The sequence below is a fragment of the Schistocerca americana genome, chromosome 2, assembly GCF_021461395.2.
Source record: "Schistocerca americana isolate TAMUIC-IGC-003095 chromosome 2, iqSchAmer2.1, whole genome shotgun sequence".
Classification (NCBI taxonomy): Eukaryota; Metazoa; Arthropoda; class Insecta; order Orthoptera; family Acrididae; genus Schistocerca; species Schistocerca americana.
This window is the reverse complement of record NC_060120.1, coordinates 244745450-244760185: the sequence shown is the minus strand read 5'-3', so window position 1 is coordinate 244760185 and position 14736 is coordinate 244745450.

Here is a 14736-nt window from a genome sequence, read left to right as displayed (position 1 = left end):
GGATTTCTGTGCCAGTATGGGCTTAGTAATCACAAACTCCTTTTTTAAACATAAGAACATTCACCGGTATACTTGGGAAGGCAGGGGAACCAGACCTGTCATTGACTATATAAAAACAGATCAGGAATTCAGGAAGGCTGTGAGGGACACACGTGTATTCAGGGGAGTCTTTCATGACACTGATCATTATTTAATCTGCAGTGAAATTGGGATTGTGAGGCCGAAAGTGCAGGAGGTCAGGTCCACATGTAGGAGGATAAGAGTGGAGAAACTTCAGGATAAGGAAATCAGGCACAAGTACATAACAGCGATCTCAGAAAGGTACCAGTTGGTTGAATGTAGTCGATTTCAGTCATTGGAAAAGGGATGGACAAGGTACAGGGACACAGTACTAGAAGTGGCTAAAGAATGTCTTGGAACAGTAGTGTGTAAAAGTAGGATGAAGCAAACAGCTTGGTGGAATGCCACAGTCAAGGCAGCCTGTAAAAGGTAAAAGAAGGCGTACCAAAAATGGCTACATACTAGAACTCAGGTAGACAGAGAAAGTTATGTTGAAGAAAGAAACAAAGCCAAACAGATAATTGCAGCATCCAAGAAGAAATCTTGGGAAGACTTTGGAAACAGGTTGGAGACTATGGGTCAAGCTGTGGAAAACCATTCTGGAGTGTAATTATCAGTCTTCGAAAGGGAGGTAAGAAGGAAATGACAAGAATTTTGGACAGGTCAGGAGAACTGCTGGTGAATCCTGTGAATGCCTTCGGCAGTTGGAGGGAATATTTTGAAGAGTTGCTCAATGTAGGTGAAAATACGATCAGTAATGTTTCAGATTTCGCGGTAGAATGGGATAGGAATGATGATGGAAATAGGATCACATTTGAGGAAGTGGAGAAAATGGTTCATAGATTGCAGTGCAATAAAGCAGCTGGGGTGGATGAAATTAAGTCGGAACTCATCAAATACAGTGGAATGTCAGGTCTTAAATGGCTACACAGGATAATTGAAATGGCCTGGGAGTCGGGCCAGGTTCCATCAGACTGGACAAAAGCAGTAATCACACCAATCTTTAAACATGGAAACAGAAAAGATTGTAAGAACTACAGAGGTATCTCTTTAATCAGCGTTGTGGGTAAAATATTCTCAGGTATTGTTGAAAGGAAAGTGCGAGTATTAGTTGAGGACCAATTGGATGAAAATCAGTGTGGGTTTAGGCCTCTTAGAGGTTGCCAGGACCACATCTTTAGCTTACGGCAAATAATGGAGAAGTGTTATGAGTGGAACAGGGAATTGTATCTATGCTTTATAGATCTAGAAACGGTATATGACCGGGTTCCTAGGAGGAAGTTATTGTCTGTTCTACGAGATTATGGAATAGGAGGCAAACTTTTGCAAGCAATTAAAGGTCTTTACATGGATAGTCAGGCAGCAGTTAGAGTTGACAGTAAATTGAGCTCATGGTTCAGAGTAGTTTCAGGGGTATGTTGAAAACAATAGACTGGCCGGGTGAGATTAAGATATGTGAACACAAAATAAGCAGTCTTGCATATGCGGATGACCTAGTTGTGATGGCAGATTCGATTGAAAGTTTGCGAAGTAATATTTCAGAGCTAGATCAGAAATGTAAGGACTATGATATGAAGATTAGCATCTCCAAAACGAAAGTAATGTCAGTGGGAAGGAAATATAAACGGATTGAGTGCCAAATAGGAGGAACAAAGTTAGAACAGGTGGACGGTTTCAAGTACTTAGGATGCACATTCTCACAGGATGGCACAATAGTGAAAGAACTGGAAGCGAGGTGTAGCAAAGCTAATGCAGTGAGCGCTCAGCTACGATCTACTCTCTTCTGCAAGAAGGAAGTCAGTACCAAGACTAAGTTATCTGTGCACCGTTCAATCTTTCGACCAACTTTGTTGTATGGGAGCGAAAGCTGGGTGGATTCAGGTTACCTTATCAACAAGGTTGAGGTTACGGATATGAAAGTAGCTAGGATGATTGCAGGTACTAGTAGATGGGAACAATGGCAGGAGGGTGTCCACAATGATGAAATCAAAGAAAAACTGGGAATGAACTCTATAGATGTAGCAGTCAGGGCGAACAGGCTTAGATGGTGGGGTCATGTTACACGCATGGGAGAAGCAAGGTTACCCAAGAGACTCATGGGTTCAGCAGTAGACGGTAGGAGGAGTCGGGGCAGACCAAGGAGAAGGTACCTGGATTCGGTTAAGAATGATTTTGAAGTAATAGGCTTAACATCAGACGAGGCACCAATGTTAGCAGTGAATAGGGGATCATGGAGGGATTTTATAAGGGGGGCTGTGCTCCAGACTGAACGCTGAAAGGCATAATCAGTCTTAAATGATGATGATGATGATGATGATGATGATGATTAATTGACATCCTAACTGCACACTCGTCATGCAAACAAAACACGGACAGACTTCACTGATCTCTTTGACTTCCAAGAGTGACTTCAAAACCGACTTGTCGCAGCATCGCTGCATTGCTTCATGTAGAATTTTAACAATAGCTTCCAAAATGAAGCATTATTAATTTTGTACACTTTTGATGTTACAATTAAAATTTACAAAACGTAAAGAAACATGTTATAGCCGAATAAGGTATAAAATACAATATTCAATGACAGTCTTTTATAGTAATTTCTTTAGTTTTCCATAATAAAATCATTCTGAACTTTAGTTACAATGATGTCTCTCATATTATTTTAGTTACGTGATTAATTACAGTTTGGATTTGATTACTAACATGTATTGGCAGTACTGCGCTCGTGCTTCATCCGATTAAATACATAGAACATACAGATAAGGCCTCAAATTCTCGAAATTGGAAAACTGTGAGATGTAAACAACAGGAGAGTTAATTAGAAATGTAATTACAAAGAATACTAATTACAGAGGAAGACATAAAAATAAGTAACAAATGAAGATACATCGCTTGGTAATAACTGTTAAGCTATTTCTCAAGATATTGAGGTCCAAGGTTAATGGATCTTTGATTGCAATTTTGTTAATTATAAGCATTGATTTTTTCATGCTAACATCTCTGCAGTCTCTAGTTATTTGTTTCTAAGGACTTATTACTTCAATTCATTGATTAGTTACTTAATTTAGTATATGTACATAATGTTATTAATGACAACAATCCACTGATAATTACGACAACGCACATCGTTCCAGAACATTCCACACGCCTTCACAATGAATAATCAAGTTTTTTTATCAAATAGGACAGAATCATTCTGTGTGAAATCTTATGAGACTTAACTGCTAAGGTCATCAGTCCCTAAGCTTACACACTACTTAACCTAAATTATCCTAAGGACAAACAAACACACCCATGCCCGAGGGAGGACTCGAACCTCTGCTGGGATCAGCCGCGCAGTCCATGACTGCAGCGCCTCAGACCGCTCGGCTAATGTCACGCGGCTGGGGCCAGATTATTTACTCGAATTGTCCTGGATGTTCTCAAACCAATCCCGAACAATTGTGGCCCGGTGACATGACGCATTGTCATCCATAAAAATTCCATTGTTGTCTGGAAACATGTAATGGCTGCAAATGGTCTCCACGTGGCGGAACTATTCGGTTCCGTTGGATCGAAGGATCCACTCCATTCCATTTAAGCATATCCCACACCATTATGGAGCCACCACCAGCTTGCAAGCCGGCCGAGGTGGCCGAGCGGTTCTAGGCGCTACAGTCTGGAACCGCGCGACCGCTACGGTCACAGGTTCGAATCCTGCCTCGGGCATGGATGTGTGTGATGTCCTTAGGTTAGTTACGTTTAAGTATTTCTAAGTTTTAGGGGACTGATGACCTCAGAAGTTAAGTCCCACAGTGCTCAGAGCCATTTGAACCATTTTTGATTATTAACTTATATTTGAATTATGGCTACACGCGCGATCATAGACAAGTAATTATGTCATTCAGCATGTGTTGTAACCAGTGAAAGCATTTCTTTTGAACTATAGTCTAGTACGACACGTATCTTCAACATGTAGTACTAAAGGTTCGTCATGACATCACGCATTTTAAAATAAAGGAAGTAATTAAAAACAAGAAGGAAACTAATGATGCAAATAAAACATTACATTTCTTTTTTACAGTCTACATTAAACTTTATTGTTTAGTATTTAGATATCAATCTCATGAATGTAATGGTGTACTTAATTTTATTAAAAACATTTTATTTAAATAAACATTATAAAATTTTGACACCTAAAAACTTTGTTACTCCTAAAATTTCTACACAGGTTTTTTTTAAAAAAATTTTTATTTACATCAGCTTTCTCAACTGTCTACTGAAGTCTCTTTTTCTCCACTTTTCAAAGAATAGTTTTCTTTTTCCAAGTATTTTGTTTGAAAAGTTATTTATAAGAAAAGCTTTCGCATTATAGAGCATTATTTTGCAATGTTGAGTAATATTTGAATAACCAATAGTATATTCTTGTGGCCTTAACCCTCAGGTTTCTAAAAATACGTAATTTCGTCAAATTTAATGTGACAACTATATAATTATTGAAATTAAAAACATTTTCTTTCGAGAAAATTTTCGCGGGAAATACAAGCTTATAAATATGGGGATTGCGCGCCAATTCTGTGAGTCTCTGTTTAGTTTTTGACCTTCAAAGATTCTAGGCCAGTCAGCGGTTAACTTACTACCTGAAACATACAGTGCCGTTCGTCTGAAGGTGTCTGTCATTTGTCTCGCTTGTCCCGCGTCGTGAGCAGCTGATGTGATGTTAATAAATCGAAAAAGGCGTTGACATGTGCTTCAATCATGACGCCTCGCGGGGTAGCCGCACGGTCTGCGGCGCCTTGTGACGATCCGCGCGGCTCCCCCTGTCGGAGGTTCGAGTCCTACCTCGGGCGTGGGTGTGTGTGTGTTGTCCTTAGCGTAAGGTAGTTTAAGTTAGATTAAGTAGTGCGTTAGCTTAGGGACCGATGACCTCAGAAGTTTGGTCCCATAAGACCTTACCACAAATTTTCAAAATGTTCAATCATGACTTAAGAAACTGTACCTTAGACAACGAACAGAAAGTAACAGCTATACATAAAGCGTATTTTGTTTGTAATAATTATTTCACCCCCAGTGATTAGTACTTAACACAAAATGGTGAATGCTTGTACATAAAATGCACATACTTTGTTCGACGTTTAACATTGTTGCATAATCAGTGGGATGAGATATTACAGTAAGCAGCTAGATCCTTTCATTTTGGAACAGAATGGATTATCAACGGCATTCTGGGTGCTTGTTGATAATGATGTAGTTGATCAGGAGGAGCTGGCGTCGTAAATACCTGTTCGAATCAACTTTTGAGTCGTTCTGGCAGGAAGTGACATTTTGCAATTGGGAGTTATTAGAGCGCGCAGGAAGTGGGCGATGAAACTGCCTTCTTCTGGCTACCGAGTCTGTTTGCGTGAAAGAAAGGGATTTTAAAAAATAATTCTTCGAACGGTTTGGGGGCTTGTGAAAAGCAGGAGTCGGCCGACAGTCGTCATGGGATTAGGAGCGCCTTGGTATGCTGTCTGGGGTGGAGCTGGTGTTATCAAGTGGATTCCGGTCCCGGCTGAGATGTTGACTTCGAGCGGCGCCTTATAAGTTCCAAGGAGGGGCGAAATTCTTGGGGGAGATGGTACTGGCCAAGGATTATTTGTTGGATTTGGTTTTCCTTAGTGCTGTCTCCACCGTTCCGTTTCACTGTTGTTGTCTTTTCTACTCCCGATCAGAGATTCCCTATTGACTCTTCCAGATGCATCGTGTAAGGAGGAGAAATGCGTGCCATCACGTTTTCGACTTTGATAAAGGTCGCATTGCAGCCTATAGCGATTGCGGTTTACCGTATCGCGATATTGCTGCTCGCGTTGGTCGAGATCCAATGACTGCTAGCAGGATATGGAATCGGTGGGTTCAGGAGAGTAATACGGAACGCCGTGCTGGATCCTAACGGCCTCGTATCATTAGCAGTCGAGACGACAGGCATCTATCCGCATGGCTGTAACGGATCGTGCAGCCACGTCTCGATCCCTGAGTCAACGGATGGGAACGTTTGCAAGACAACCACCATCTGCACGAACAGTTCGACGACGTTTGCAGCAGCATGGACTATCAGCTCGGAGACCATGGCTGCGGTTACCCTTGACGCTGCATCACAGACAGCAGCGCCTGCGATGGTGTACTCAACGACGATCATGGGTGCACGAATGACAAAACGTCATTTTTTTTAGATGAATCCAGGTTCTGTTTACAGCATCATGATGGTCGCATCCGTGTTTGGCGACATCGCGGTGAACTCATGTTGGAAGCGTGTATTCGTCATCGCCATACTGGCATATCTCCCGGCGTGATGCTATGGGGTGACATTGGTTACACGTCTCGGTCACCTCTTGATCGCATTGACAGCACTTTGAACAGTGGACGTTACATTTCCGATGTGTTACGACCCGTGGCTCTACCCTTCATTCGATCCATGCGAAACCCTACATTTCAGCAGGATAATGCACGACCGCATGTTGCAGGTCCTGTACGGGCCTTTCTGGATACAGAAAATGTTCGACTGCTGCCCTGGCCAGCACATTCTCCAGATCTCTCACCAATGGAAAACGTCTGGTCAATGGTGGCCGAGCAATTGGCTCGTCACAATACGCCAGTCACTACTCTTGATGAACTGTGGTATCGTGTTGAAGCTGCATGGGCAGCTGTACCTGTACACGCCATCCAGGTTCTGTTTGACTCAATGCCCAGGCGTATCAAGGCCGTTATTACGGCCAGAGGTGGTTGTTCTGGGTACTGATTTCTCAGGATCTATGGATCCAAATGGCGCGAAAATGTAATCACGTGTCAGTTCTTGTGTAATATATTTGTCCAATGAATACCGGTTTATCATCTGCATTGGTGTAGCAATTTTAATGGCCAGTAGTGTATCTTGCTAAAAACCGGTTTCCGTTGATTATCAAGCACCTTTAAACTTTGCTTACTAAAGAATCAGTTTCTATGTAAAATGTTGGCTACAACATCACTTTTTGTAAGTGTATGTGAGACTATTATTATTAAAGAACCAGTTCTTAAGTACGCTGTTGGGCATAAAACTATCGTCTTGTGTTGACTTTATCGGTTAACAGCCATGCTTTACCCAACTTTTTACTACTGACGTGTTTCAGTTACTAAAGATGATGCTGTACACATTGTACTTATGTACAGTTTTTTTAATAAGCATAATTTGATTTCAATTTAGTAATGATAGTGCTATGGTCAACATTACCTTCAGGTATATTACTTAGAAAGTATAGTCTGCGTTACACTTATTAACGATGATGTTGTACATACACTGATGAGCCGGAAAATTATGACCACATGCTTAATAGCTTCTTTGTCCATCTTTGGAACGAAATACGTCACTGATTCTGCGTGTCAGGGATCCGAAAGTTTGCTGGCGGGTTTGTGGGGGTATGTGGCGTTAGACGTCTGTGCACAGATCTTGTAAATCGCGTAACGGGTCGCTGATTTGCGTACGCGACGACGGCGTCCGATAGCGAACCCAGATAGCTTCCATACGATTTACATCAGGCGAATTTGGTCACCGAGGCATCAACGTGAGTTAACTACAATGCTCCACAGACCAGTGTATCACGGTTCCGGCTCCTAGACACGTAATACGTAAATACTGCTGAAAGACGACGTCGCCATCGGGGAAGACATCAAGCATGAAGGGATACACATTGTTCGCAGCTGCCAGCGTGTCTTCGATTACTATCACACGTCCCATGCGAGCGCAGCAGAATGTCTTACAGAGCATAATACTGCCCCCCCCCCCCCCCCAGTCCGCGTCCTAGGTGTCCTGCACGGTTCGAGCCGCTGTTTACCTCGATAACGACATTTATGGAAACGACCAGCTACTCAGTGCAGCTAAAATGTGATTCACGCGAAGGGCCGACACGTTTCCACTGATCGACGGTCGAATCCCGATGGATGCCGTTGGGTCGACATGTGAACACGTAGGGGTGCTACGCTGTGAAGCTCCATGTTCAACAATGTATGACGAACGGTGTGCTCCGAAGCACTGGTGCGTTCGCCAGCATTGTGCTCTTTCGTCAGAGATGCCATATATCACCATCTATTCTACTTTATAGAGCAGACGAACCTCCGAACCCGACGTTCTGTGAATGACAGTGGACGTCCAATCATTTAGCTCCTAGTGGTAGTGTCACTGTCCTTCTACCCCTTTCCGTAGATGCTCATGACAGTAGCACGTGCACATTCAGTTTAACCGTTTTTGAGATACTCGTCCGCATGCGTGATAACAATTTGCCCTTTGTCAAAGTCGCTTATCTCAATGGATTTCCCCATTTACAGCCCATATCTTCGCTATGGTAATCCCCCGTCCTTGTCTGCTCCGCTTACATCCTTTTGTCACCGCGTCAAGTCCCCGCAACGCCACCAGGCGGAACGTGTTCTAAAAATTAACGAAAATGCGCTAAAAATGTGAACTGTAATAATACAACTGAGTTATAACTAATCCTGATTATATTACGACGAAAACCTATTAAGAAAGCTTGTTCAAAACATAAATTATTGAAACATAACCCATAACCCCTTTTTACCATTTTACCTAGAAGCAGTCCATATCTACATGCAGTCCTATGGCTTCTTTCAGCAGAAATTACAGGAGTCTCACACAGATACGAAAATCTGAAGGGAGGGGTAGGAAAGAAACTCGGTTAGCAAATTATTCACTGCGACGTATTAATCAAATTATGTACTCCCATGTAACAAAAATTATATCAGCGGAAGTAGAAAAACAATATCTTTGTCTTACATCTTACCCAAATTCTATCCAGCTGATATTCTGTCCTTGCAGTCTCACAGAAGCCTTTTCGTTAAAATTTATTAAGTTTATAAGCCGTCTTTTGTTTTAATTTTCCTTGGAGATATTCATAAACTTTTTTCCCAATTCAAATTGTAAAAATTTTTACTAAGTCTACAGAACACACATGTAAGCACTTTCCCTGCGCAGTAACTCTCTCTGCTAATATGTGTGCTATTGCATGACTTGTCCTTAAGTTTATTCAAAATCCAAATTTGTAAGGTGTCAGGCAAATCCAACACCTTTCATGAAAACCCTGACATGATAGCAAATCCGGCAGTATGTCACATAGCTCCGATTAAATGGCTCTGAGCACTATGGGACTTAACATCTATGGTCATCAGTCCGCTAGAACTTAGAACTACTTAAACCTAACTAACCTAAGGACATCACACAACACCCAGTCATCACGAGGCAGAGAAAATCCCTGACCCCGCCGGGAATCGAACCCGGGAACCCGGGCGCGGGAAGCGAGAACGCTACCGCACGACCACGAGCTGCGGACGAGCTCCGATTAAATCCTGACATTAAACTAACCAAAGTAATACGAGTGAGCAAGTGGAATACCACAGACTAACACAAGAACGCCTAAATGCATGTCATACCTTCCCACCGTGAAACAGACGCAGTTCCGCGGGGAAAAACGAGAACAGAAGCCGAGAGCAGAGCTGTGTAAGCTAGAAGGCCCTACGATAAGCGGCGGACACCCACATTGCCGGCCGATCGCCAAGAGCAGCCCCCAGCCCATGTTAAAAGATAGAGCCCTCCAGAAGAACAGTATAGATCTTACGATAACACTAAAAGTGCTACACCAGCTGCAAGTTTTAACGTGAGACTATACGCGTCTCTGATACGTAGCAAACATTAAAAACATTGCCCCACCACGAAAAGTATAACGTTTCTCATTGGATAGACAGAATTTTTGTAGGTGGAGCTTAAGGTTAACATTGAGACCCTGACTGGTCAGTTGAAAACACAGCCAGATACCTTTTTCTTAAACCAACTTCGGTAAATTGTAGTAAAGAGAAGTTAGAGAGTTGCTACCGAAATGGCGAGGTGCGTGGAGCTGCACTGCCCGCCAACCCTGACGCTGCCTAACCAACGACAAGGTAATGAACGCACGCGGTGCCGCATAAGAGCACATAAGGCTTCACTCAGAACTGCAGAAGTCTCATCTGTTACATCCCCTTTTTGCGTAATACTAGTGTCGATCGTCAATTAAACTTCGTGGTATTCACATTTGCTACCTGAAGTTAAAAATCTGAAACGCGATGATTTTTCTATTATATAATTATTGAGAAGCCACATTAGCCACTGTAATTTACGACAAGTTAAATAAGTAATTAAAGATAATTGAGGATCACTGTAGACCATTTTGATAGTTTTCTCTCTTACGAAACTTAATTTAAACCTAGATTGTAGATGTGATATGGCATAGGTCAACCTTCAATCCATTGTAGAACTTGGAAACCCATTCAGGGAATATTCGTTCACATTTTTGTTGAACGCAGTTGGTTTTTATCATCCTGTATTAAAATATTTCCTTTCATCAATAGCGCAATTTATAAACAATATTTTGTGAGTAGAATAAAAATTCCAATGGTAAACTTAACTGCTTTTTCGACGTTATGTTACCATCTAACTAAAAATAGGAAAGCCTTGAACCCCTTCAACTAAATTTAGTTAGTATTGAGATTCTTTGACAGGGAGTACAGTGGAGCTCACGCTGAAATCATTAAGTATTTGATTATATCATCGCTAGTCTCACTGAACTCTTCTGAACTCTACATGTCATGTGTGGTCTGGCGTCTCCTTACCAGCAACAGGTACCATGTTCAAACTAGTCAATTCCCTAAAAAAACACGTACAGAGCGTCGTTGCGCGAAAGTGGTAGGGAGGCACGACTTAGAACAGACACCACGCAGAATGTTAGAAACTGTTTCTCATCCATTTCATTTTTCGATTTTTTTCAGCTTTTTGTTTACTACTCTTGTTATTTTGATAGCTTGAGGTCTTCAGACTTTCCGCTACCCTGTGTCTCTCTAATGAGATCATATCTTCCACCTATTTATATTGTGTAGTTCCAGAAAGTTTCTAAATCCTTCTTCATTCGAGCATTTCAGTGCTAGGATCATATCCTCTCTCAACCCTTTTCCATTCTTTACAGGAAATGATGCATTCATTACTTCCTGTAGTGGTATTGATGATCCTGTGTCATCATTGTGCTTGTCATCCAAAGACTCGAGCTCTATAACTTAGCACTGCTGATATTTGTAAAAATGTCGAGAATCCTGTATATCGATATTTAAAAGATGTAGTTAACGGAACGTAATATTGTGGAAAATATCGATATATCGATGTTTCGTCGGAAAAGTATCGACGTACCTGCCTATAAAAATATCAGCTGAAGATTGTAAATATATTGCCGGTTTTAGTGCTATATATTTAAGTAATGATTTATTATTAAATATTCGGTACATCAACAAGCTAGGAGCCCCTTACAACAAGAAATGAAGGGAAAACGATGCACGTTCACGCTTTGCGATAGCCACAATGTCAACAACGGTAAAGAGGCAGAATAAAAGGTGTCCAATGAGCCCAACGTTCGGTTTCGTCACGTATCGAATTTGTCCGGAACACTTCATGCCGACTTCCCGTTTTTTTTTTTTCCATTTCTGCCGACGCTAGCAACCTAGCAACTATAGTGTCAAAATTTCGTGGTGAAGCTAAATATAGCAGTCTCTGTTGTTGGCGCGGAGCGAAGATTACGTCAGCATTTCCCCTCACACGTCTCTGCCCACCATAAAGACCAATCTTGTCATTTAGATTTTTGTTCACCATTTTCAGCTACTGTTTTTGAAGAATGCTGATGTGAAGAAATAGCGCACTGGTTGTGTTAAAAATTGGTTTTTAACCCAATTTTTGTGGTGTTTCTTCACATCGGAAGTCTTGTTATTCCATTCACAACGCTACCCGGAACCGCGGGACTGCTACGGTCGCGGGTTCGAATCCTGCCTCGGGCATGGATGTGTGTGATGTCCTTAGGTTAGTTAGGTTTAAGTAGTTCTAAGTTCTAGGGGACTGATGACCACAGAAGTTAAGTCCCATAATGCTCAGAGCCATTTGATCACAACGGTACCCACAGTGCAATCGGGCTACAGCAGAGTCCCGCTAATCCGAACCCCGGTAATCCGAACGTTCGGTTAATCCGAACATGAATAATGATAGTCTAAGTCTGGAAAACTGTGCGGTAAACTGCTGTACATACACACTATTTTAATTTACACAATACAGTAAACATGTATTAGAAAAACTGGCAAGAAAACATTAGGTTTAAACAATGCATAACAATTAAAGAAAAGCTGTAAAACTTACTAAAGTACAGCGGACGTTTTATCCCTACTTGTAGCAGTGGGCTGTTGATCCAAACAACGTAGCGCGAGGTCAAGGGCTCCTGCTGCGTCACAGTGTGGCACCAGCTCCCCTCTGTCGTTCTCAGGCTCCTTGTCAGTCCACTTCTTCCTGGTCTTGAGTCCCAGCAGCAACTAAATCAGCGTCAGTAAGGTTCTCCACACATGCCCCATCCGCTACCATCCATTCATCTAGGTCTCCTTCACTAGCTTCTTCACATCCAGGGATTGTCTGTACCATTTGTAGAAGATTTTCCTCTTCATTTTCAACTAGGTTGTCCTGAAATTCAAGAGACGTCCACTATCTTCTCCACGATTTTCTCAGAGTATTTTACGAAATATTCTGCCATGCCCCAGCGGCCCAATAAACAACATCCTTCGCATTGGTCTTTTTTATTTTGTCTACTAAAGGAATGCTATCATCTTGGATCAGCATTCTTAAAAGTTGTTTCCTGTAAATCAGTTTTAATGCTTGCTGTACACCCTGGTCCTACACCCTGATCCATAGGCTGTAGAAGTGGCGTAACATTCGGCGGCAAAAACTTCGCCACAATTTCTCCATCACATAATTCCTCAGTGCTGGGGTGAGATGGCGCGCTATCAGTCAAAAGGATTGCACGGGGAGACAAATGATTTTCCTTAGAAAACCGTTGAACAGAGGGAAAAAACTGGCCTTGAAACCATTCTCTGAACAACTTATTATCCATCAAAGCTTTTTTCTGGTTTTCCCGCGCCCGGGTTCCCGGGTTCGATTGCCGGCGGGGTCAGGGATTTTCTCTGCCTCGTGATGACTGGGTGTTGTGTGATGTCCTTAGGTTAGTTAGGTTTAAGTAGTTCTAAATTCTAGGGGACTGATGACCATAGATATTAAGTCCCATAGTGCTCAGAGCCATTTGAACCATTTTTTTTCTGGTTGCGATAATATACGGGCAGGGACTTCATGTTGCAGTTTTTAAAAGCTCTTGGCCTAGCAGATTTGCCGATCAGCATTAAAAGCAGCTTGTGATTACCAGCAGCATTGCTGCACGCTAATAAAGTCACACGATCTTTGCACATTTTAAAACCAGGAGCATGATCTTCTGCTTTTGATGGCAGGCTTTTTGTTGGCAATGCCCTAAAATGGAGGCCAGTCCCGTCAGCGTTATAAATTTGTTGGGGTGAATACTTTCCCTCTCTTATCATTTTTTCAAACTCACCCAAGTATTCCTTCGCTGCATCACGGTCAGAAGAAAGCTCCTCTGCAGCAATTGTTAGCCGACGGATTCCATGAAGTTTTTTGAATCTGTCCAACCAACCTGTACTAGCAATAAAAGACTCATGACCATTCGTTAACTTGTTTGGGTAACAGCCTTCTCCTGAACCAGTGCTCCACACAAAGGAGTTCCCCTTTCTCTTTCCTGCGTAAACCAAAGAAAAGTGCTTCATCCACTTTATCGTACTGGGACTGTTTCAAAGTCTGGCGAATTTCGAGTGTTTTTCCCGAAGACGTTGCACAGGACTGTTCAAGTTTCACTCGGTTCTTCTTCCAATCACAAATGGTTACTTTACCAACACCCAGTTCCGTTGCCAGTTTAGATACATTCTCACAATTGTCTATCTGCTTCAAAGTTCAGTTTTTCTTTGAGAGTTAACGTTGTATGTTTCCGTTTACTCATGACGAAAATACGTACACCACTACACCTGAACGAATACAATACAACTGTTACACGTGCCAGCGATCGATAACTAACATAACCAAGCGTTTTGCGAGACATCTGGCAATGCACTGACTGCAGACACTACGAAGGCCTCAACAATGCACAACAAGGGCAGGGAGTGAGAGTGAGCCATTGTTCCCACACTTGTTCCCATTTGTTACCATCGTGTACCTACTGATCTGCTCGGTATACTTCATTCTAGAAACTCGTCACCGTAATTCCGGCTAATCCAAACAAATCGGTAATCCGAATAAGGTCCGGTCCCAATTAGTTCGGATTAACGGGACTCTACTGTACTTCTTTTGTGCCACACATACTTGCTTCGAACAGTCAAAGAGAAAGCTCAAAAAGTAGTAAGACTGTTTCGCCCAGTGAAAGTAAAATTATGTTCCACCACAATTTCAAAAGAACAACTTCAAATATTTACCGAAAATTGTGAAAAAATATATTAAAAATAAAAATATCGGTACTCAATATTGCAGTTTTGATATCGCTATATCAGGGGAAATATATCGCCGACATACATCGATATTTTTTGGAAAAGTTGTACATATTTCGACATTTTATCAACAGCCCTACTAGAATTCCGGGTACGTGCCCTTTATGATATTGTAGGGTTTAAAATTTTTGGACATTGTCCTCTTGCCTTCGCTATGAACTTCGATAGTAAAAATTTCCACATCCTATTTTATACCATTTAGTATTTCTTACGGCTTCAAACGTTGTCTTTCTCTTAGATTCCTTA